The 25,969-nt window shown below is 36.0% G+C and overlaps 1 protein-coding gene and 2 long non-coding RNA genes across 8 annotated transcripts in view; 2 read left to right on the plus strand and 1 right to left on the minus strand.

Annotated features, from left to right (window-relative positions):
- The window catches only part of LOC127650627 (NACHT, LRR and PYD domains-containing protein 3-like), a 710,662-nt gene that overhangs the window by 552,150 nt on the left and 132,543 nt on the right, over positions 1 to 25,969 (minus strand). The gene's annotated exons all lie outside the window — the stretch shown is intronic.
- On the plus strand, positions 13,260 to 14,700 carry LOC127650646 (uncharacterized). The gene is made up of 4 exons (XR_007971472.1): positions 13,260 to 13,336; positions 13,510 to 13,620; positions 14,413 to 14,454; positions 14,571 to 14,700. It is a non-coding gene; the product is annotated as an uncharacterized LOC127650646 (long non-coding RNA).
- On the plus strand, positions 14,919 to 16,872 carry LOC127650648 (uncharacterized). Its single transcript, XR_007971474.1, has 3 exons — positions 14,919 to 15,036; positions 15,183 to 15,343; positions 16,763 to 16,872. It is a non-coding gene; the product is annotated as an uncharacterized LOC127650648 (long non-coding RNA).

Genomic DNA, 25,969 nt, shown 5'->3' on the forward strand with positions numbered 1-25,969 from the left:
TCACTAAACCAGTGTGTGTGTGTGTGTGTGTGTGTGTGTGTGTGTGTGTGTGTGTGTTTGTGTGTGAGTGAGTGTGTTTGTGTGTGAGTGAGTTAGTGAATGAGTTTGTGTGTGTGTGAGTGTGTTTGTGTGTGTGTGTGTTTGTGTGTGAGTGAGTGAGTGAGTGAGTGAGTGTGTTTGTGAGTGAGTGAATGTGTTTGTGTGTGAGTGAGTGAGTGTTTGTGTGTGAGTGAGTGAGTGAGTGTGTTTTTGTGTGAGTGAGTGAGTTTTTGTGTAAGTGAGTGTGTGAGTCTGTTTGTGTGTGAGTGAGTGAGTGAGTGAGTGAGTGTGTTTGTGTGTGAGTGAGTGAGTGAGTGATGAGTGTGTTTGTGTGTGAGTGAGTGAGTGAGTGTGTTTGTGTGTGAGTGAGTGAGTGAGTGAGTGTGTTTTTGTGAGTGAGTGAGTTTTTGTGTAAGTGAGTGTGTGAGTGTGTTTGTGTGTGAGTGAGTGAGTGAGTGTGTTTGTGTGTGAGTGAGTGAGTTTTTGTGTGAGTGAGTGTGTTTGTGTGTGAGTGAGTGAGTGAGTGTTTTTGTGTGTGAGTGAGTGAGTTTTTGTGTGAGTGAGTGTGTTTTTGTGTGAGTGAGTTAGTGATTGTGTTTGTGTGTGTGTGAGTGTGTTTGTGTGTGAGTGAGTGAGTGAGTGAGTGTGTTTGTGAGTGAGTGAATGTGTTTGTGTGTGAGTGAGTGAGTGAGTGTGTTTGTGTGTGAGTGAGTGTGTTTGTGTGTGAGTGAGTTAGTGAATGTGTTTGTGTGTGTGTGAGTGTGTTTGTGTGTGAGTGAGTGAGTGAGTGAGTGTGTTTGTGAGTGAGTGAATGTGTTTGTGTGTGAGTGAGTGAGTGAGTGAGTGAGTGAGTGTGTTTGTGTGTGAGTGAGTGAGTGAGTGTGTTTTTGTGTGAGTGAGTGAGTTTTTGTGTGAGTGAGTGTGTGAGTGTGTTTGTGTGTGAGTGAGTGAGTGAGTGAGTGAGTGAGTGTGTTTGTGTGTGAGTGAGTGAGTGTGTTTGTGTGTGAGTGAGTGAGTGAGTGATTGAGTGTGTTTGTGTGTGAGTGAGTGAGTGAGTGAGTGAGTGAGTGAGTGAGTGTGTTTTTGTGTGAGTGAGTTTTTGTGTGAGTGAGTGTGTGAGTGTGTTTGTGTGTGAGTGAGTGAGTGAGTGTGTTTGTGTGTGTGTGAGTGAGTGAGTGTGTTTGTGTGTGAGTGAGTGAGTGAGTGAGTGAGTGAGTGAGTGAGTGATTGAGTGTGTTTGTGTGTGAGTGAGTGAGTGAGTGAGTGATTGAGTGTGTTTGTGTGTGAGTGAGTGAGTGAGTGAGTGTGTTTGAGTGAGAGAGTGAGTGTGTGAGTGAGTGAGTGAGTGAGTGTGTTTGTGTGTGAGTGAGTGTGTTTGTGTGAGTGAGTGAGTGTGTGTGTGTGTGTGTGTGAGTGTGTTTGTCTGTGAGTGAGTGAGTGAGTGAGTGAGTTTGTTTGTGAGTGAGTGAGTGAGTGTGTGTGTGTGTGTGTGTGTGTGTGTGTGTGTGTGTGTGTGTGTGTGTGTGTGTGTGTGTGTGTGTGTGTGTGAGTGTGTTTGTGTGTGAGTGAGTGAGTGAGTGTGTGTGTTGTGTGAGTGAGTGTGTGAGTGAGTGAGTGTGTTTGTGTGTGAGTGAGTGAGTGAGTGAGTGAGTGAGTGAGTGTGTTTGTGTGAGTGAGTGTGTGAGTGAGTGAGTGTGTTTGTGTGTGTGTGAGTGAGTGAGTGTGTTTGTGAGCGTGTATTTATCACTTTGTGGGGACCAAATGTTCCCATAAGGATAGTAAAACCCGACATTTTTGACCTTGTGGGGACATTTTGTCGGTCCCCATGAGGAAAACAGCTTATAAATCATACTAAATTAGGTTTTTTGAAAATGTAAAAATGCAGAAAGTTTTCTGTGAGGGCTAGGTTTAGGGGTAGGGTTAGGTTTAGGGGACAGAATATAAAGTTTGTACAATATAAAAACCATTATGTCTATGGAAAGTCCCCATAAAACATGGAAACACAACATGTGTGTGTGAGTGAGTGTGTGAGTGTGTTTGTGTGTGTTTGTGTGTATGTGTGTGAGTGAGTGAGTGTGTGTGTGTGTTTGTGTGTGAGTGAGTGTGTTTTTGTGTGAGTGAGTGTGAGTGAGTGTGTTTGTGTGTGTTTGTGAGTGAGTGAGTTTGTTTGTTTGTGTGTGAGTGAGTGTGTTTGTGTGTGTGTGAGTGAGTGTGTTTGTGTGTGAGTGAGTGAGTGAGTTTTTGTGTGAGTGAGTGAGTGAGTGAGTGAGTGAGTGAGTGAGTGAGTGTGTTTGTGTGTGAGTGAGTGTGTTTGTGTATGAGTGAGTGTGTTTGTGTGTGAGTGAGTGAGTGAGTGAGTGTGTTTGTGTGTGAGTGAGTGAGTTTTTGTGTGAGTGAGTGTGTGAGTGAGTGTGTTTGTGTGTGAGTGAGTGTGTTTTTGTGTTAGTGAGTGAGTTTTTGTGTGAGTGAGTGAGAGAGTGAGTGTGTTTGTGTGTGAGTGAGTGAGTGTTTGTGTGTGAGTGAGTTTGTGTGTGAGTGAGTGAGTGTGTTTGTGTGTGAGTGAGTGTGTTTGTGTGAGTGAGTGAGTGAGTGAGTGAGTGTGTGTGTGTGTGTGTGAGTGTGTTTGTGTGTGAGTGAGTGAGTGAGTGAGTGAGTTTGTTTGTGTGTGAGTGAGTGAGTGAGTGTGTTTGTGTGTGAGTGAGTGAGTGAGTGTGTTTGTGTGAGTGAGTGTGTGAGTGAGTGAGTGTGTTTGTGTGTGAGTGAGTGAGTGTGTGAGTGAGTGTGTTTGTGTGTGTGTGAGTGAGTGAGTGTGTTTGTGTGTGTGTGAGTGAGTGTTTTTGTGTGAGTGAGTGAGTGTGTTTGTGCGTGAGCGTTTTTGTGTGAGTGTTTTTATGTGTGAGTGATTGAGTGTGTGTGTGTTTGTGTGTGTGCAAGTGTGTGTGTGTTTATGTTTGTGCAAGTGTGTGTGTGTGTGCAAGTGTGCGCGTGTGTATGTTTGTGCAAGTGTGAGTGAGTGAGTGTGTTTGTGAATGAGTGAGTGAGTGAGTGAGTGTGTTTGTGTGTGAGTGAGTGAGTGAGTGAGTGTGTGGGTTTGTGTGTGTGTGTGTGAGTGAGTGAGTTTTTGTGTGAGTGAGTGAGTGTGTTTGTATGTGTGTGAGTGAGTGAGTGAGTGTGTTTGTGTGTGAGTGAGTGAGTGAGTGTGAGAGTGAGTGAGTGAGTGAGTGAGAGTGTTTGTGTGTGAGTGAGTGAGTGTGTTTTTGTGTGAGTGAGTGAGTGAGTGAGTGAGTGTGTTTGTGTGTGAGTGAGTGTGTTTGTGTGTGAGTGAGTGAGTGAGTGAGTGAGTGAGTGAGTGAGTGAGTGAGTGAGTGTGTTTGTGTGTGAGTGTTTGTTTGTGTTTGAGTGAGTGAGTGAGTGTGTTTGTGTGTGTGTGTTTGTGTGTGAGTGAGTGAGTGAGTGAGTGTGTTTGTGTGTGAGTGAGTGAGTGAGTGAGTGAGTGTGTTTGTGTGTGAGTGACTGTGTTTGTGTAAGAGTGAGTGTGTTTGTGTGTGAGTGAGTGTGTTTGTGTGTGAGTGAGTGAGTGTGTTTGTGTGTGAGTGGGTGAGTGAGTGAGTGTGTTTGTGTGTGAGTGAGTGTGTTTGTGTAAGAGTGAGTGTGTTTGTGTGTGAGTGAGTGTGTTTGTGTGTGAGTGAGTTAGTGAATGTGTTTGTGTGTGTGAGTGTGTTTGTGTGTGAGTGAGTGAGTGTGTGAGTGAGTGAGTGTGTTTGTGTGTGTGTGAGTGAGTGAGTGTGTTTGTGTGTGTGTGAGTGAGTGTTTTTGTGTGAGTGAGTGAGTGTGTTTGTGCGTGAGCGTTTTTGTGTGAGTGTTTTTATGTGTGAGTGAGTGAGTGTGTGTGTGTGTGTGTGTGTGTGTATGTGTGAGTGAGTGTGTGTGTGTTTGAATCCAGTGTGAGATCACAGACCCCTGAACACAAGAAGAGAAAAAACACTTAAAACACAACAATCACTAAACCAGTGTGTGTGTGTGTGTGTGTGTGTGTGTGTGTGTGTGTGTGTGTGTGTGTGTGTGTGTGTGTGTGAGTGAGTGTGTTTGTGTGTGAGTGAGTTAGTGAATGAGTTTGTGTGTGTTTGTGTGTGAGTGTGTTTGTGTGTGAGTGAGTGAGTGAGTGAGTGTGTTTGTGAGTGAGTGAATGTGTTTGTGTGTGAGTGAGTGAGTGTGTTTGTGTGTGAGTGAGTGAGTGAGTGAGTGAGTGTGTTTTTGTGTGAGTGAGTGAGTTTTTGTGTAAGTGAGTGTGTGAGTCTGTTTGTGTGTGAGTGAGTGAGTGAGTGTGTTTGTGTGTGAGTGAGTGAGTGAGTGAGTGTGTTTGTGTGTGAGTGAGTGAGTGAGTGTGTTTGTGTGTGAGTGAGTGAGTGAGTGTGTTTTTGTGTGAGTGAGTGAGTTTTTGTGTGAGTAAGTGAGTGTGTGAGTGTGTTTGTGTGTGAGTGAGTGAGTGAGTGTGTTTGTGTGTGAGTGAGTGAGTGTGTGTGAGAGTGAGTGAGTGAGTGAGTGAGTGTGTTTGTGTGTGAGTGAGTGAGTGTGTTTTTGTGTGAATGAGTGAGTGATTGAGTGTGTTTGTGTGTGAGTGAGTTGTTTGTGTGTGAGTGAGTGAGTGAGTGAGTGAGTGAGTGAGTGAGTGTGTTTGTGTGTGAGTGAGTGTGTTTGTGTGTGTGTGAGTGAGTGAGTGAGTGAGTAAGTGAGTGTGTTTGTGTGTGAGTGAGTGTGTTTGTGTGTGAGTGAGTGAGTGAGTGAGTGAGTGTGTTTGTGTGTGAGTGAGTGAGTGAGTGTGTTTGTGTGTGAGTGACTGTGTTTGTGTAAGAGTGAGTGTGTTTGTGTGTGAGTGAGTGTGTTTGTGTGTGAGTGAGTGAGTGTGTTTGTGTGTGAGTGAGTGAGTGAGTGAGTGTGTTTGTGTGTGAGTGAGTGTGTTTTTGTAAGAGTGAGTGTGTTTGTGTGTGAGTGAGTGTGTTTGTGTGTGAGTGAGTTAGTGAATGTGTTTGTGTGTGTGTGAGTGTGTTTGTGTGTGAGTGAGTGAGTGAGTGAGTGAGTGTGTTTGTGAGTGAGTGAATGTGTTTGTGTGTGAGTGAGTGAGTGAGTGAGTGAGTGTGTTTGTGTGTGAGTGAGTGAGTGAGTGAGTGTGTTTTTGTGTGAGTGAGTGAGTTTTTCTGTGAGTGAGTGTGTGAGTGTGTTTGTGTGTGAGTGAGTGAGTGAGTGTGTTTGTGTGTGAGTGAGTGAGTGTGTTTGTGTGTGAGTGAGTGAGTGAGTGATTGAGTGTGTTTGTGTGTGAGTGAGTGAGTGAGTGAGTGAGTGTGTTTGTGTGTGAGTGAGTGAGTGAGTGTGTTTTTGTGTGAGTGAGTGAGTTTTTGTTTGAGTGAGTGTGTGAGTGTGTTTGTGTGTGAGTGAGTGAGTGTGTTTGTGTGTGAGTGAGTGAGTGTGTTTGTGTGTGAGTGAGTGAGTGAGTGAGTGATTGAGTGTGTTTGTGTGTGAGTGAGTGAGTGAGTGATTGAGTGTGTTTGTGTGTGAGTGAGTGAGTGAGTGTGTTTGAGTGAGAGAGTGAGTGTGTGAGTGAGTGAGTGAGTGTGTTTTTGTGTGAGTGAGTGAGTGAGTGAGTGTGTTTGTGTGTGAGTGAGTGTGTTTGTGTGAATGAGTGAGTGTACTTGTCTACCTATCTAAGTGGGGACCTTGGTGTCGTTACACACTCACCAACAGGGGACCGTCGAGCCAAGTGAGGACATTTTTCAAGTCCCCTGTTTGACATGCTTTAAAACATGTTTAAATCAGCTAAAAAACGCTCTGGTGAATTTTTTTAATTTTTTACCAAGTGGGGACTTACACGTGTGTGTGTGTGTAAGTCCATACTCAGCAGCGCTCCTGTAGGCTGGAGCAGGAACTGCAGTGGCCCATTAACACACGTCGTTCACACTTCTCAATTGTCTGAATGGCTTGCTGTCCCAGAGGCTCTGAGACTGTAGAGCTGCTGTTTAACTGGCTGCTTTGTTAAGGGACTTTCAGTAACTTTATAATAACATGTAAGTGATCTTATGAATCACTGAAAACTCCCAAATAACTGGTTTGTAAATAATGCATAATTTATAAATTAGGAATTAATTATTAAGAAAGTATGAAAATACAATTATTAAACACATTATATATTTATATATATAGAGAGAGAGAGAGGGAGAGAGAGAGAGAGATAGATAGATAGATAGATAGATAGATAGATAGATAGATAGATAGATAGATAGATAGATAGATAGATAGATAGATAGATAGATAGATAGATAGATAGATAGATATAGCTTCTAAATCAAGAACAAAGCATGTATAGATGTATTTATAGAATGCTTATTAAAGTCTATTAATGCTTTATAAATTATGAATTAACTGTTTACTAATGCTTAACTGATGATTTATAGTGTGCAGTTATTATAAAGTGTTGCCGAACTTTCAAGTATTTTCAAAAATCTGATTTTCATAAACAAATACCTTCGACCAGGCATCAACAGTTCAAAAGCAGAGGCGAGAAGACACTTCTTATCATTCATAATATTATTTGTCTTATTTAACACTCTCTCTTCAAAGATTGTTCCTATGATTGGCTACGTAGTCCCTAACAATTTACTTATGACTCTGAACGATGTTTACCTTACTAACAGGGGACTCCTATAGCCTGCAATGGAACTGAGTGTGTGTGAAGTGAAGTGCACTGGCAGTGAAGTCTGTCTTCATTGTTTAATATACTGTTATATATATGTATATATCACAAGACTTCAAATATGATAAGTAGACCTCAAATATGCATTTTCTTGTTTTTTTAAACATGTCAAGATGGGACCTGCTGCTCTGAACGATGTTTACCTTACTAACAGGGGACTCCTATAGCCTGCAATGGAACTGTGTGTGTGTGTGTGAACAGTGAAGTGAACTGGCAGTGAAATCTGTCTTCATTGTTTAATATATATATATATATATACGCTAGTGACAGTGAAGTGAACTGACAGGTAGTCTGTCTTCATTATGTAATGTGTGTGTGTGTGTGTGTGTGTGTGTGTGTATATAGGTAATTATATAATGTTTACACAGGCATCAGAGGTCACGGTATTCATAAATAAACATATACGATATAATTAAAAAATAATGAACAAACCATCAGTTATCAAAAATTACAATATTTGAATTACTTGAGAAAAGAGGATTTGAATCTGATTTTCATACAACGGGTAAAAAATACCGATCGACCAGGCATCAACAGTTCAAAAGCAGAGATGAAAAGATGCTTCTTCTCATTCATAATATTATTTGTCTTATTTAACACTCTCTCTTCAAAGATTTTTCAATGCTTGGCTACATGCAGTACCTAACAATTTACTTACGACCTCTGAACGATGTTTACCTTACTAACAGGGGACTCCTAGCCTGCAATGGAACTGAGTGTGTGTGAAGTGCACTGGCAGTGAAATCTGTCTTCATTGTTTAATATATATATATATACCTGTATATATCACAAGACTTCAAATATGATAAGTAGACCTCAAATATGCATTTTCTTGTTTTTTAAACATGTCAAGATGAGTCACAGGTCCCATCTTGACATGTTTAAAAAAAAAGACAATGCATATGCGAGGTCTTATGGGACCTATATATATATATATATTTAACAATTCAGACTTCAGACAAATATATATATATATATATATATATATATATATATATATATATATATATATATATATATATATATATATATATATATATATATATATATTAAACAAGACAGACTTCACTGCCAGTTCACTTCACTGTCACTAACTTGTATATCTATACTGTGTGTTACTGTGTATTATACTGTCTATTAGACCTCTAGAAACTGAGGACACAAGCACATTGTCTCTATTGGCAGCATTTTATTTTTATGTAAAGTTCCAAAATATAGCTCCAAACTGCTGCTAACAGAAATCACTGGAGGTTTTTATTTTATTTTATTGTATTATTATTCTGAGCAATAATTAATTTACAATATACACATTTATCTAGACTCTAGATAAATAAAATGCAACCGCAGCAGTAAGTCAGGGAATGCTTTTATATCTTCCTTTGGTTTCAATTTTGAACCTGTTGCAGTTCTTTTTATAAAGGTATACATTTTAATACAATTATAAAATGATGTAACATGATTTGATACTGTATATTAGCAGCAATTACAAATGTTTCACTTTAGCAACAAAGTGGAGACCCTCTTCTGTAATGAAAGACCAATCTTAAGGGTTGTGGTCTCTGAGACATTGGCCAATATCAGTTAAAAAAACATCGTTTCCCTTAGGGCTTAAATGAACCTCATCACTTAAAAAAAGTTCAGGCTTTTCAAAAAGTATGTGTGGATGATGTACAATGCTCCCATTAACACACAAAACAAACTTAGCCATCACACTGTTCACAAACTTTCGCACTTTGTCCACCTTTCCCAGGGGGGCATGCCTCCAGTGGAGCCTTTGGTTGATTGAAGAGAGCAGAATTTTCATCTGGGGAAACTGTCCGTTGAGGTCACGTAGGTCCCTCTTCATTGCTTTGAGAAGCAGCACACTTTTCACACGTCCTAGGTCGTTGCCTCCACAGTGAATCACTAGCACATCCGGAGCATATTTTCCTTTAAGGCACTGTTGGAAGAAGGGCAGGAGGTCTCCCCAACACAACCCTCCCCTGCCAAACCACTGGACCTGGGAAGCCACTCCAAGATTGGTGCCTATGGTTTCGTTCGCCCGCTGTTCGCCACGTCGAATGTAACTGTCACCAATAATCCAGACTCTGTGCACAGCTGATAAAAAGATTACAAAACAAATGATTAACTATGCAGCACACAATTGCTGAAGAACTCCTCAGTTTATTATTAATCATTCAGTAGCTGCATCACAACAAACCTAATACATTTCAAAGCCTTTCTTAAACATGGAAGCCAAAGCTCACAATCTTAAAATCTAGGGCTGGTACATGATTTAAAAATGTACAATTTTCAAACGAACATACAATAACACCTAAACATTTGTGTATTTTGAAATGAGATTGCCACTATATGCATTATTTGTAAGTCTTAAAATATATTTAAATAAAATATTTCAAAATAGGTTGAGCAGAAACATACCTTTCGTTTGAGCAGTGGATTTTCTGAACAAGTGTAATTGTTGTCTAGGTTGAACAACGTGAACTGTTGACTTGACTTTTCTAAAAAAAGAAAAAAAAAGTGTGGTAAACATGTTTAACCTTAGTTGCAACATCTGTAGAATAACTGGTAAAACATTGTTTTCATGTTTGTTAAATTGATCATAATTAAATTGAATCACACATTTAAATATACACTATATAATTTACGACAAGTCTTTAATAAGGATTATTCTGAATTTCAAATTTGCTGTTCCGTCTCTGCATAGAAGATATTTTAACTGTCAGCAAACATATCAAAAAGAAAATTTATTAAAATACTTAAAATTACTAGAGTAACAAATAAAAAGTAATACAATTTGAAATTCTGAATTGTAACAGTGTAATTATTTATTTTCTTTATAAATAGACCAATCAAAATGCTGAACTTACCTCATGTTGTAGAATATGTTCTCCCCTTGAAAAACGCAAGGTTCTAACAGAGACCAACACTTCTAAAAGACACGAAAGTGTGAATGTTCTGTCATTATATCCCACAACCCCAACCAGCTATCTGGACAGTGATTAGGTCTCCAGATTATTGTTGCTATAGAAATGCTAATTTCTCAGACATTGGAAACAAATGGCCGCCTCCAAATATGCACAATGGGGTGGTTGTTACTTAGCTTTCACTGTTAAATTATGCTGCTGTAATAACACTTAATTATGACCTAGTGCACTGCAAAAAAAAAGTACGTTTAAGACTTACTTATAATCTAAATTTTTGAAAGCCACATAAAATAGATCTTATTACTTCAGATTAGTTTTAATAAAATATATTTATTTAAAATGTCCCAAAGAAGAAAAAACATTAAATTTTTTAGCATTGTCCCAACATGATTGTATATGCAAGTTAATACCAAATGTAAGTTTGACCTTATTTATTTTTTAGAATCAGTGAATATTTACACACACATATTCAATCACTCATTTTTTATAGATTTCTTTCTGAGAAGTAGACAGTAAAACAACAATATGGTAATCTCTACAAGATTCTCGGTTTATGTTAGGGTTATAACAGTCTGCTACCGGGAGTCTGTTTTATATGCATTGTTTTATTGCATAACGACCGAGGCCTGTACCATGAAGCCGGTTTAGGTGCTAGCCAGCTATGTTCCAGTTTAGCTTCCGCCAACCCTGGGTTTTAGGAACTATGAAAGTAGCTCGGCTTTAATCGGTGTTCGTTGCAATGGTATCTTACGCTGCACGGCTAACCTGCTCCGGGGCAGTTTATGTTCTGGATTCAAGATCTCAGACTGAAGTTTCACCAATCAGCTGTGAGCAAAGAAACATATAGATGACAACTAATTCCCAGCGTCTGTTCTCTGTTGCAATGGCTTCACCTTTTCTCCCAAATCCTGTGGACATCTCAGCGCAAGTTGTTAGACGAGCACTTCGTAGAGTAATAAAGATAAATAATAATAATAATAAATACAATAATATAATATAATATAATATTAGTAAAGAGTTTTTAGGGACAGACAAAATCCATTTGACTTTCGCTGATTACTTGTATGATAGATACAGATTTTCCATTTAAGTAATATATTTTCAACCTTCTTGTGCTGCACGTAACAAATGTGACCCGTCGAAGATATGCTCTTACTGTACCGCAAATGGTCTGTATTGCGTTGTGTTTTTGCAAGTGGAACATACGTGTATGCGGTCGGTGATGCAGATAACATAGAGGAAAACACAGTTTGTCGAACCATTCGCAAGGTGGTCCTCCCCCAGTTTAACGTATTTCACATTTTTTTCTGTTTGCTGCAAACAAGTGTTTGTGATAAAATGTGTGATGAAATCTTTCTTAGGATGTCATGCCAATGCATTCACATTTTACATACACAGACATATACATATATTATATTATATTCATGTTTGTTTATAAATGTACATAAATGTTTTATAGATTAACATGAATACACACATTTTAATTTTATTTAAAACATTTTTAATATGATTGTATACGTAATTTTACATAATGACCTATAGAATGTATTTGTTTAATGCATAATAATCTCTTGCTCCTCCGCAGAAAATATATATCTCGCGCTCTATCCATATCAAACACGATTGGTTGTTCGCCGCCGACGTCACTCTTTTATGTGCACGTGCCCGTGGAGTAATCATAGTTTAAGGATCAAAGCCTGAGTTGACAAAGAAAGTTGATGAGCTGCTTCATGGTACCAATAAAGCCTGATTGCATCGATTTGGTTTTGTCAACTCTAAACCAATCCTGCAACCCCGAGTTTGTTCAACTACCATCATGGTACAGGCCCCTGGAAGACAATTCACACTGAAGAAACGCGATGTAAACAAAGGAATAACCATCGATATTACAACGTTATTGTTTCTTTGGACAACAAATGCTCTATGGAATGTTATTCAGTGGACCCTCAGCTTTCCATTCAAGTTGGAAATTTTTGCGGTGGATGCGCGTATGACTCGTTATTACTACAATAATGGTGAGTACTCCGGTTTTGAATTCGTGTTTTGTGACTTGTACTGCTTACCTGAATGCAAGAAATACATTTGTTATAAGCTTTCCATCGAAAAACAGTGCTCTATCATCGATGCTTGAGGCTTGGACCTTTAAAATTATATATAGTTTGCCAGAATTAACTAACTCTTCATTTTTTGCCATTTGGAAGACCACAACTTTGGAAGACAAAAAGCTTCTACGAGATTGTGTCCTACATTGGAGAGTTATCTTTCTGTTAAGGTTTAAAGACTGTATCTACCTAAAAGATACTGAGAAAAAGCGCACTGAGCCATTTCTCATCTCACTTGTTTATTTCCGAAGTAATAGGTAAGTTGCACATTCTAACTTCATTTTATGATAGCCTAATTTTTAAATGCTAACATTATAAAATGTATTTATATCCTCTGACAATGTAAATGTGCATGTAGATTAGTATTATTGATATTCAGTTTGTTTGTAAAATGTTTGTTTTTTTTAAATACTTCATTTAATCTTTTTATATTGTCACCCAAGTTGTTATCTTTTCAACAATTTACTGTCTATGAAATTCTAAAGAGTTTTTTTAATTAATTTTTATTGGCATATGCAGTAGATCCTAGATAAAATATTCATAAATATTTCACAGGAAAATGAGACCCAGAAGAGTTTTTCCTGAAAAGGAAGCTTTGTACTTCATTGCTTCTGGGAAAGATAAAGACACATTTGAGAAAAAATTCATGAGTGAAGAGAAAGGTAAGTTATTACATACAATTATAATCAATACTGTATTACTTTGCAAAAAAGCATTAATTAAAAGCTAAGTTTGGTCACTAATTAATGTCTAAGGGTTTGGGTTTAAAATATGAAGCTAGAAAGAGCAGGCAGTTAAAACAAAACACAAGAGAAAAAAAACATGATTGCTTTGACCCTTCATCAGTAAAAGGTGGATTACATCTGTTTTTCTGCCAGTATTTATGTTAGATAAGCTGCAGATGTCTCTGAATTAAACTGTAGATGTAGATGTGTGAGTGGTCTTGATATTATTTTTATGTAACTTGTTTGTTAGGATGTGAGGGGCCTGTTTAACAATGGAAATTATGAATATTTAGTGCCATGATACATGTGAGTTTTGTAGTTTTGCACTTTTATAAAGATTTAGATACCGTAGTTGTTTTAGAAGCAAGGCTACCATTTAACAAAATGTAGACAACCTAATCAACTTTATGAATCTTTTGTCTTATTATACTACTATTAATTTACTCTTATTTATACTCTATTCATTAGGTTTTGGAGTAATTGCCACAAAAACCATTGAGCCAGGAGAGTTCCTGCTGGAGTATGTTGGAAGACACATCACTGGATCTGAAGGAGAGACCCTGTCCAAAGACTACTCCGCTGAAGATGCAGTATTTTTGTATTTCTACTCCTTTCTGGGACGATCTTACTGGTAAGATCAAATTAATGAATGTTCTAATGACATATAATGACATTATGACATTTCAAAAGTGTTTTTAAAATATTTCACCACACAGTGTTGATGGCAGTAAAGATACAGAAAGGCTTGGAAGATTTATAAATGATGATCACATCAAGCCAAACAGCAAAATTAAAATAGTAAGTGTGTCTTTAATGTATTCTAATTCTTTGTTTTAATTACACATGTAATACAGCTTCATAGTGATTGTAGCATTATTTGACATTATTACAAACTATGCGACTATTCAAATGATGTTTTTGTTGATGTTGTGGTTTTCAATTGTGTGTTTGTGTGCTTTTGTGACCAAAAGATAATGGATGAAAAGAAAAGACCACATCTGTGTGCATTTGCGTTAACAAAAATCAACGCAGGAGAAGAAATTATCTATGACTACGGAGATCCTAACTGCCCACGGAGACAGGTATTTCTACTTCTATTTCTATATATTTGTGTCTTATTTTCATTATTTTATCAAGTGGTGAGGAAAACTTTGTAACACTTAACAATAAGGTTCATTGGTAAACATTAGTACTATGAGCAATACATTTGTTACAGTATTTGTTCATCTTTGTCAACATTAGTTAAAATACAGCTGTTCATTGTTTGTTCATAGTTCACAGTGCATTAACCAATGTTAACAAATACAACTTTTGATGTACTAGTATATGCTGAAAATCACATTAACAAACTTAATTTTTGAAGAATAATTGCTGTATGAGTGCAGTTCATTATTGGTTTATGTTAACAAATGTAGTTAACTAATGTAACCTAATTGTTAAGTGTTACCGAATCCTCTTATCCTCAACAATACTGCTGTACAATTTTTACCTTTAAAAAGAGAATGATTGAGGTAACACATAATACAATAAGGTCTCGTTTGTTAACATAAGTTAATGTATTAATTAACATGAACTAAAAAGCAATACAGTTGTTACAATATTTTTTCATCTTTGTTAATGTTAGTTAATAAAAATACAGCTGTTCATTCATTGTTCATGTAAATTTACAATGCATTAACTAATGTTAACAAATAAAACTTTTGATTTTAATAATGCATTACTAAGTGTTGAAATTAACATTACCTAAGATTAATAAATGCTGTAAAAGTGCAGTTCATTATAGGTTAATTTTAACTAAATTAATGATCTAATATAGACTGAAATCTGTATTGCCATGATTAAAATTTGATTTATTTTAATGTAATTTGTTTCAGAAAACCATTACTTCCACATTCAGAGAGATCAAGGAAAATATGGTAAATATACATAGAGAGGTTTGCTCCTTCAGCTGAGTTTACTAAGAAATGTATACACTGTGTGTATTTGTTTTACATTTAGATATGCATTTCACATGCTTTTATGCATTTTACAGGAATCACGATGGAAGAATTCATTTCAAAACCTTGATTTAAAGCCTGGTGTGATGAAAATTGATGACCTTGTTATCAACACAGAAATGAAGATTGCAAATGGATGCAATGCTGCTGAGATTTTCCCAGGAGTCTTCAACAACTGCAAAGTTGCAGTGAAACGAGTTGCCAAACATGTTTCCAAAACTGAAATGGAAATGGCTAATTTCCTGAGTTCAAAAAAATTACAAACAGAGCACCTTCTGCAAACCATTTCAGTGTTGGAAGACTCTTACTTTGCCTATTTTGTCTCACCTCTTTGTGAATATAGTCTGATGGAGCTGATTGAAAACAAGGATTTTCCAGAAAGAAAAAGCCTGATAGAGAATTGAAGACTAGAGATCTGCCAGGAGTTGCTGCAAGGACTTCAGGAACTGCATTCATATGGAATTTTGCACAGAGACCTGAAGCCTGAAAATATTTTGTTTGGTAAGAGCAGTCTCTGGATTAGCCATAGCTATAATTATCCTGTAAAATAAGTAGAAATTTATATTTAAAATGCATGAGCATATGATAATGTGGATGTCAATTGTTTAAGTGTTAATTTTGTTATGAGCATTTTTACTTTTCTACAGATATCAACAATAAACTGTACATCGCAGACTTTGGAGTAAGCAGAAAACTGGATCTGGCACAAACCACACTGCTCTCTCAAATGGCTGGATCTTTTTCTTGGTCAAGTTATGAAGATGTTGGAGGCATGCAATACAAGTACAAGAAAGAATCAGATATCCAGGTAAGGGTTGAAAAGATCATGTTAAAACCTGTTAATTTGTGGTAGGATGCCAACACACTGAAGTGTTCTTTAATTACACTAGATAAAAATAACTTTATTTTTTAATGTAAAAAATAAGTAAATAGTAATTGTTGGCAAACTATACATTATTTAAAAGGTTTAAGACTCAAGCCTAACTTTTTACCTCTGTTTTATTATAAATATCTCATGGTGACAGTAATTTAATGTCTTAATTTGTGTCAGGAAAAAAAAATCTGCTATATGTTCATCATGAAAGCTTTTGGCTAAACAACGTTCGGTTTCACTTTATTTTGATGGTCCCTTTAACACATTATGTTGACTATAAGTAACGTTGCTCCTACATGTCTACTAACTCTCATTATAGTTTTGTTTCATTTAACGCGCCTTATAACCCGGTGCGCCTAATGTACGAAAATAGACCCGTTAGCAGTCGATTACTGATATTGCGCCTTTTAACCCGGTGCGCCTTATGGTCCGAAAAATACGGTAATCAGGTGTGTTTGATCAGGGTTGAAGCTAAACTCTGCAGGACCGAGTTTGAGGAACCCTGCCATAGACCTAAAAAATACATAAACGCCCTATACGTCAATTCACCATGACATCAACCAGTAATAGACGTTCTTCCGGGTGGAAACCCGAAGCATTCGTATGGCAACGCTAGTAAATTGCTTGGAAAGGAGACCCACCGTCGACAGTAAAAATGTAATAAAAATAAAAAATTTAATTAAATATAATGCGTTTTTTATCCAAGGTCACCGACCTAGACAAAAAACAAAGAAAACATCATGGTCATATGTAATAAATCATAATTTATGATGATGTGCTCATCTTAGTTAATGTTTTAAATAAGGTGTTGTTCATCCATGAAGTCATGAAAAAAAAACATTGAACTTGTGTTAGTTCCTGATGATTCATGAGATATTAATGCATGAATAAATGCATAATTCGTGCATTAATTTATACATGAATTCATGATAATTCATGTACCCTTACCGTAAAGTGTTACCGTGTCTTTAAAATTAGACTACAATATGCTTCTATTCCAAAAACGTAATGAACAATGGACTTCATGAGCATCCCCTATTTAATTTGGGGATGACATTTCTTGTGTTTGGGTTCAAAGGGATTAACAGGTTACAAGTATGCAGTTATAATACTATTTTAGTGTTTGACCACTATGAATTATCACAAAAAAAAAAATAATATATATATATATATATATATATATATATATAGTCATCAGTTCTGCCAAAAAATTTGTCCTGAATGCTAATATTCAGAGCACCCTTCATTTGAGCACAGCAGCATTTTCTCATTATTTCAATCATCTCTATTCATTCTGCAGTTTAGTTGTGACAATTACTGAAATCATTTTTGAAATCATATTTTATTTTGTAGGTAGCAGGATGCTTGGTGCATTACATCCTGACGGACGGGCAACACCCCTATCAGACAACTACACCCTACTCCAAGGATCCAGTTGGACTATCTCAAAATGTCAGAATGGGTAACTTCGGCTCTTCAATGTGAAGAAAGATGGATAAGACAAAAAGATATTATTAGCAGAATGCTGTCTAAATCGATTGAAGAACGTCCCACCATTGAGGAATGCCTTCAGTCTTTCACATGTATGTTCCAAAACTTACACTCTTCTCTTCACCTCATTAATAAACATTGTAGATTTACAAGAATGTAGTTAAAAAAAAAACATCCTTAAATGATTGGGTATACTTAACAATTGTTGTGCATTTACAGGTTTCGAACACCAGTCTGATTACACTGGAACCACAAACAACTTTAGCAATGTGAATGAAAATGAAGTAAGTACTTTTCATTTTCATTTTAAATAAAAAAAAACCAAACAAACAGTTGAATACTAAAAAGACTACAGTGATTCTAAAACACAGTGTTATGAGATAAACAGCTGCCTATAGATAGAAAACTAACATGGACATTTATTTGTTACATGGATTCATACACTGTTATTGTTTTACAGGACAGAACCCATACAGCGGATTGCTGTCCCCAAACATCAGATGAGATGGACATCCTAGAGAGTACTGACAGAGATTTGCCAGAAAGAGTTTGTAGTGACGTGATGGATTCATCTTCTCACACTGAGGAGGACTTATATGAATTTGAAATGGTAATTAGAGGTTTTATTACATGACCTGGTGATGAATAATGCATAGACTATTATTAATATGGGGAAAGTTTAATTTATACCATTGTTATTATTTACAAATTCACATTGAAGAGCGAAGTTACCCATTCTGACATTTCAGTTGTGTGTTTCTGTATTTCAGAACAACACTGAACAACAGGTTTCCCTTTCCCTGGAAATGTCAGAAGAAGAAGCAGAAGAAGAAACAAAAAAAGCTGAAGGACAAGTAGCAGAAGGCATCCGAGGAAAACCACTTATGAAAATACATGAAAGTACCCATGGTTGTTGCTCTCAACAACATAATATCAAAGTGAAAATGTCCTCAAACAGTGTACATCAACGCATCTATGACAAGAAGAATTACTGTCTTTACTGTGAGAAGCCTTATTCAAAAATTGCAAGACATCTACAGCAGAAACATTCTGAAAAAGTTGAAGTTGCAAAGGCACTAGCACACATCCGAGGCTCAACCATGCGTGCTCTTTTATTATCCAAAGTAAGGAACATGGGAAACTACCACCATAACTGTTCAGTCCTAACCTCTGGGAAAGGAGAGATCATACCAAAAAGACAAGCAACATATGAATCAACAGCAATGGACTATCTGCCTTGCAAGTTTTGCTTTGCTATGTATGTTAAAACAGATCTCTGGAGACATCACAAACGTTGCAAATTACAAGTAAAAGAGAATATGCCAGTGAAACGAAAAGTTCAGGCAAGTTGTTCTCTGCTGTTGCCCATGGACTCTGAAGTTTCCAGTGGACTTAAAAAAATTATTGGAGACATGACATATGACGCTGTTACTCAAGTAGTAAAATCTGACCCGTTGATTCTGGCACTGGGTGAAAGAATGTTCCTCAAAAAGCGGAGAAGTTTCACGGCACCGGGCAGACATTAGAAATAAGATGAGAGAACTTGCCAGACTTCTTCTAGTGACAAGAACTATTGACAAAGACATTGTTACTTTTAAGGACTTGATCAACCCAGGAAAGTTCAACACAGTACTTGACGGAGTAAAAAGATGACTGGATTTGATAACTCAACAAACCGATTCTCAATCCCTTCAACAGCACTAAAACTGCGCCATTCCCTTGTGAAACTGTCATATATTTTGCAGGGAGAGGCTTTACGTCAAGAGGATGATGCCTTGAAGGGAAGAGCAGAGCAATTCAGTAAATTAATTGAACTGGAATGGAAAGAAACTTATTTGAAAAGCAATATATAATGATATTATCATTGATGTTGTGGTATACATTTAGGCACCCATCACTGAGGGTGGAAAGTCTGCACTACCGCAGGGGGGCTCTTTAGTGAGCTTATGGGATTTTCTATGTGATAAACTTAATGGTTTATTATGTGAAAAACCATTTCCGTTGTCAGGAGTGCAGCAAGAGCAAGTAAGAAACCTTCAGTTTAGGAGTGTATGGACCTTGAATAAACATTTACTTGATTTCATTCAACATGCTGTAGGTTTGCATTTTTTTTGCAATAGATGGTAAGGAGTGACAAATGTTTGGTTGTATTTAAATTTAGCAAAATTTCAAACACTGACTATCTCTGTACAACAACATCCTAGAAAAAAGAAACAAAAAAGGACACGTCAATTGATTTTATTAGAGTAGAAATTAGTAGAAATTAATTATGTTTTAATTGATAGGCAGCCAATACTATAACTCACATTATAAATATCTTAATGTGCTTGACAATAAAGTTAAATGGGATATGTGGACCGATCATCTACTGTAAGTATGAAGCCACAACAGATAATGCATTTCTTAAAGCAATAACTTTCCTGTAATGTCCACAACAGAAAGCTTCTGGAGTTTTATAGTGCTTTCATCGAAAGTGTTATGATATTCTGGATTATTTGTTGCTATGGAAATGCTACTGAGAAACAGAAGAAGTCAGTAAGAAAAGTGGTAACAATAGCAAGTAAATTGTTTTGGACTGCGTAGCCAGTTTCAGTTTTTGATAACTGATAGTTTGGTTATTCATTTTTTAATTATATATCATATATGTTTATCTATGCATATTGTGACCTCTGATGCTTGTTTGAACATTACACACACATATATATATATATACATAAACAATGAAGACAGACTTCACTGCCAGTTCACTTCACTGTCACTAACTTGTGTATATATATATATATATATATATATATATATACTGTGTGTGTGTGTGTGTGTGTATGTGTGTGTATATATATATATATATATTAAACAATGAAAACACCCTTCACTGCCAGTTCACTTCACTTTCACTAACTTGTGTATATACAGTATACTGTGTGGTGTATATATATATATATATATAAACAATGAAGACAGACTTCACTTTACGCAATTTTCTGATGAAAGGAGGGAACACATCAAACTTAACAAAGCACATGAAAGACAGACACTGGATTTATTCAAGCAAATAAAGCAGGTGAGTTTAAACTTTCAGTTTATTTGATGTATTTCCCAAAGTATTAGGGAATCATTAAAAAAAAGTACATTCAGAATGGACGATATGACCTAAAATCAAAATCTCGATTAATTGAACATTTTACCTCGATTATGATTAATGAACGAATATTTTATTTATTTTATTATTTTTTTGCCCTCATAGTTCACTGACAAGGTTTGTACTGTAAATATGCTCAACTATTAAAGGCATTTCTTATCTTTGTGATTTTAAAATATTTGAAATTATTAAATATTTCGAAGAATTGAAATCAAAGCACACATTGCTTGAAAACCAAATCATCAAGGATCAACTTAAGAACTGCATGAACTGGATCTCCACATTTAATAATACTCAAAGAAGTTTCAATCAGTTTTAGTAGTAATAGTAGATCTAGCAGTATTTTTAAACAATTTCTGTCCTGTACAAAAACTAATTAAAGAGACTGAGGAAATGAATCAAATTAAAGTATGAAAACTTGAATGTGTTCATGTTGTCATAAGTGTCTGGAATTTGATGTATATATCCTGAATTATTCTTTATGATGAATTATATCAGTATTTATTGTTGGTTCTTTTTACTCCAGCTCTTCCAGATGTTGAGATGTTTGCTGTTGAATCTCCTCAAGACCAAAACAAGTTGATTCTGACCTGTCTGGCCACTGGTTTCTACCCCAAACACCTGGAGATGAATATGATGTTGAACGGCAGTAAACTGGATCATATAAACTCTTCTGGAATCAGACCAAACGGTGATGAAACCTTTCAGCTGAGAATCAGTGTGGAGATCCACAGAAATGAGGAAGAGGGTTTTGAGTGTCATATCAATCAAATCAGTGTTAAAGAGCCAGTTATATCAGAATGGGGTAAATATGATCATATCTTCAGTATTGAGTGAATAAGTGAATAAGGATGATTGACGTTGTCTAGCTTGCTGATGCACATTTGTAAAATAGTAAAGTATAATTAGTTCCTGAATTTTAATATACATTTTCAAAACAATTTAAAGGTGTTTGTAATGTGTTTATATTTTTGTCATTTGTCAATTTGCAGATGGAAAATGCAGGAATTACAGTGAAAAATCAAGAACAGATGTAAGAACAATCATAATAGCAGCAGTCACAGTCACAGTTACAGTGTTCATGATTGTGATTTTTATTTATATCCACAAAAGAAAAAGGTCTAATGGTGAGTTCAAATGAGTTCATACAGAAATTATTACTTTAAATGTTCTGTTGTTTAAAACGCTATAAAAAGGTTTTATTAAACATTTCATGTATTTATGGCACATGACATGGTCCAAAAACACAAGCGTGACGTGACGCTCAAGACGTCACTTTACTGAAGTGTTTCCGCCTGAACCGATATTTTTTTTTGTGGCTGACTTTACAGACTGAGTCTTCAACATTGATGGTGCCTTGTGGGTCTTTTACATTGCCAAGTAATCCCAGACAGCGGACTACAACTTTTGTGGCGGCGGAAATAAAGGTTCAGACAGATTATGTCTTAATTAAACTGATTTGGATTTTAGAAATGTTCTGAAAAAATCTACAAATCAAAGATTTTTTCTATTTTTCTTCAAGTGAAGAATGAAAGAAAGTCAAACACACCTGAGATATCATGAGACTGAATAAATGATGAGAGAATTTTCATTTTTTGGTGAACTTTCCCTTTAACTGCCTCAAACTTTCATTTCTCAAACTCGAAACAATTTCATGTGTTGAAGTTCTGATACATAATTATTTTAATTTTCTTCTATTTTTCAGGTAATTTAATATTTTATGAAACATTTTATAGAATTAATGTCAGTAAAAATATTCCTATTCCTCAATATTCCACAGTGTTGTGTTTGTAGATTTGTTTGTGTGCTGGTGTTTATGTCATTAAGTGTTAACTTCAATAATTTCATGGTTTAATTTATTTAAAGTTTTATTTTAATAACACTGTTGCTGACATCAAGGTCAATTTTAAGATTTATTCTTGATTACTTAAATATGTTTCTAATAGTTTTGTGTTAAAGAAATATCAGATCTTTAATTGGTAGATTTAAGACAATTTGGAAGGAACTGTTTATCTGTGACTTTTATTACAACAATAAAAACTCAAAAGACTCGATAAAAGATTGTCCACATGAAAAGTCTCTTATCGAGTCGTGCTGCTCATCTGAAGTCACAAGATGTTACAAAATCCAAGATTTCAGTTCTGCTTTGGTAATTAACAGCCAATGAAATAAGTTTTTCCATTTATTTGATTTATATATTTGTTCAACATGTTGTTTATGTTGTTTTTTACAGTGTGTTTTATTTCATGTGGATTCTTATTGTGTTTATTGAGTCTCGTGGATGTCTTTGGTTTGTATGAATGTTATTCTGCAGTTGCTGTGACTGACAGTGACATTGGCGTGTGTTGTGTTGTGTGTGTGTGTGTGTGTGTGTGTGTGTGTGTGTGTGTGGAGATTATCTTAAATCACAGAAATGAAGTTTCGTTTAGTAAAATCAATTTTCACACACCACCATATTTCTTCTTCACACTGCTGTTTGTGGACAGAAAGTAAGCGATTGCAGACTAAACATTAATAGTGGTGAATTGGAGACCACAGCAAATATTATTCTCACTTACACAAGACCAAAAGAAAAACTAGAGAAGAGTTCAATAATAGAGAGAAACATGTTGAGTAAGATTAACAGATTCAGTGATATTCAGGGTTTGTGCTGCTCGCGAGTGTCCAGTGAGAAAGATCAAGCAGCAGCTCTGCCAAAATACAAGCAGTTTCAGCAGGGACGGGTTACCGACCGGGCCAATGGGGCCAGTGTCCAGGGGCCCTTGACTGCCCGGGGGTGCCCTGGGCTTTAAGGCTGCGTGATCTAGTTTGGTGATCCCCCCATGATGATGGTGATGAACAACGAACGCTGGGTCAATATGAGCCATTACCGAGAATATAACACAGCAAAATAAAATACTAAACCCAGCGAATGGGTAGAAAAAATAACCCAACATTTAGATTCTCATTACTGAAAAAATAAAATTAATTGTTATACCTGTAATACTATTGGGGCTTCCATTCCCAATGTCATTTTAAATGATGTAATAACGTCTGTTTTACCCATTTACTCGTGTAAGTGCCAGTATTTCATTTTCCATTAAGATTTCTCCAACAATCACAAGTGTGTTGGGATCATGTCATAGAACAATTTCTTCAGAGACATCTTTATATTTGTTTACTGTTAATACTTTAGGATATTTCCAAACCCTTCCCATCATGGGGAGCAAAACATGTTTTGCCAAAATCCTTTCCAAGTTTTCTTTAAATATGTTGTTCAGTATTAACACCAGCAGATATTGTAAAGAAGGTTTTTGGTAAGTGCTTGTGAGTTGAAGAGATCAGATGAAGCTACTAATTGTGCATTTCAATCAAAATGATCATCAGTCGTGCGTTCATAAGGTCAGGAATCCACTCTTTTGTGCAAGACTTAAAATACCAGTTACAAATAACTAAAGTGTTACATTTACTTACTGTATGTACTTTGTATCTGCTATTGACACAACAGTTTCTGTACTGGCAGCTTAATTTACCCTTGGGACCTTCAGTACACTTGGGGATATCACTCTTGTACCCTAAATAGTCCCCCATGTGGCAAGCGCTGAAGAACTGGCTTAAAAACACTATTATTCCTCAAGCTAATATTGGTGGAGGATTTAACATTGATGTTTACATTATAACACAATTATTAAAGGTTTCTTGCACTACAGATCTCCTGTGATGCCTGTGGAAGGTGGTTCCACCATATGTGTGTAAGAAGGCCAAAGATAAAGACATTTCTGTGTGCAGCAATCTCAGTGAGACATCATGAAGGAACTAACAGACCAAAAATGATCAAGTTGAATGTTTTTTACATACTTGTAATTATGAGATTGATATTGTTTGTTTGTCCATATATAGCCTATATTATCTGTAATTCCCACATTCATTATTGATGTAATACTTGTGTGAGCTTTCTCTCTTATTGAACACAGGGGGAACAGTATCTGACAGTCACATCTTCAGCTGACAGGACGTGTTCCCCTGCTATAATGGGGTTTAAGGCAAAGATAAAACCTAAAAACTTGTATTATGTTATTTTATTATCTACAATTTATTTTGAGCTTTTCTCAGTAAATTGTGGTGAAAGTACTTGTTGGGACAGAAAACCATCAGATTTAGTTTATTCAGCTGAACTAAAGTGGACAGTGAAGCACTCTTGTGGCCAAATCACGCAATTGCATTTAAAAAAAAAAGCTTGTCTAAGGGGAAAAAGAGAGATATAAATAACGAATGTGGTATTTCTGTTTAGGACCGAATAGTGCTGAAGTTTGTTGTGGAGGTCAAATTCAGTTTTGAGATTTTGTCAATTTCTTTAACAATAAGTTTAGATTTGTAATTGGATATCAGTTTTATTTTCATGAATAAGTTTCAGAGTGAGAATATTCAGAGGGTTTGATACAGCAGGTTTTGTTGGAGACACTGAAAAAATAATGTGCTGGATTTGCTTAAAAATATTGTGCATCATTTCTGCATCCCACTTTTTAAACAAATTCCACTAGAAATTTGAAGCAACTTCACCTAAAATAAATGAAGCTGCTATGACCAAATGAATGAGCTTCCATTCAAACATGTTTCTTAAAATACTGTGAAACACCAGCTAATATATTGAAGGTTTTTAACCCTAATAGTCTCTGTTTACTCAACTCTACATTTTAAGCTCATTTAACTCAATTTTAAGTGCTATTAGCAGCTTCAGATTTTAGGTTCTGTTCATTTACATTCAATGAACTTTAAAATAAAATGACCTGAAGAAATAACAGACAACTGCTGAATGTCGAAGGTTTTTATTGTTGTTTACAAATGTACAATCTCACAGAGATATTCATGCTCTCCTAGAACCGAAATACATTCTCAAACACAAGAAATAGAAACAAGATCATGATGATAAACATAAAACATAAAAACAAGTGGACTATGCAATGACTAAAATAATTTCAGTAAATCTAATTCAACAATTTAAAATGCATTTGAACAGACTGCAGAAATATAAAACTCTCTGAACTAATACTGCAACAAAAACAGCAGAAACAGTTTGTATTTATAAATGAAACTATTCAATCAAAAGATCTTTTATACTTGGCCAGACATTGTCATTATCAAGATCAACACCAAACAGGAATGAGTATACTGGCACATTAAAACCATCACCTGTCTCCTTGTATCTGGACGCAACAGGAAGTGTTATCTCAAAGATCCCAAAACACAAAAGGAGAATCTTTATTATGCTCTCACCTTACCTGGAAAAGGAAAAGATGCCCCCATTGCCAGTTAGTGAAATGATTTCGACTGAGCATTCAATCCCGCCAATAACATTCTGTCTTCTGCAGTTTTTGCTCAAACTGTCCACATACTCCACTTTACAAACACACCGTGTAGAGACTGACTACAGTTGGGCAATAATGCAAGCAGTACTACTGTCTTTAAATAAGGAATCAATGCTCGAAACCTTGAAAGTGTTCATGCCATCTGCCACAAACAATAACACAAAAACATTTCCTGTAAAAAAACAGTAATCTACTGACAGCTGTGGTTTCCAGCATTATACTGTCAAAATATGGTGTGTTACCGTTCTTGAAATGAACAGCTAAATACTGTATTTGTCAACATCAGTACACATCTGTAAGTTAGAAGCATAGAGCTGTTAAATTAAATACCAGTCACAACCCCATAATCACACTTTTAAATGCATATTACAGCAGCACTTCCTGTTTGTATATGTGGATTACAAAAGATAAACAAAGCCAAGTTATGAATGTTTTTTATTCTGAAACAACAACATATTTATCAATATGCACTAAAACAGGCAATAAATGAATAAAAGTATTCAAATAATATTCAGTGCTGTGCTGCAACAAAAAGCAACAAATCAAAATACACAAATGACTAAAGTAAAAGCAGAACATTTATCA

The sequence above is a fragment of the Xyrauchen texanus genome, chromosome 10, assembly GCF_025860055.1.
Source record: "Xyrauchen texanus isolate HMW12.3.18 chromosome 10, RBS_HiC_50CHRs, whole genome shotgun sequence".
Taxonomy (NCBI): Eukaryota; Metazoa; Chordata; class Actinopteri; order Cypriniformes; family Catostomidae; genus Xyrauchen; species Xyrauchen texanus.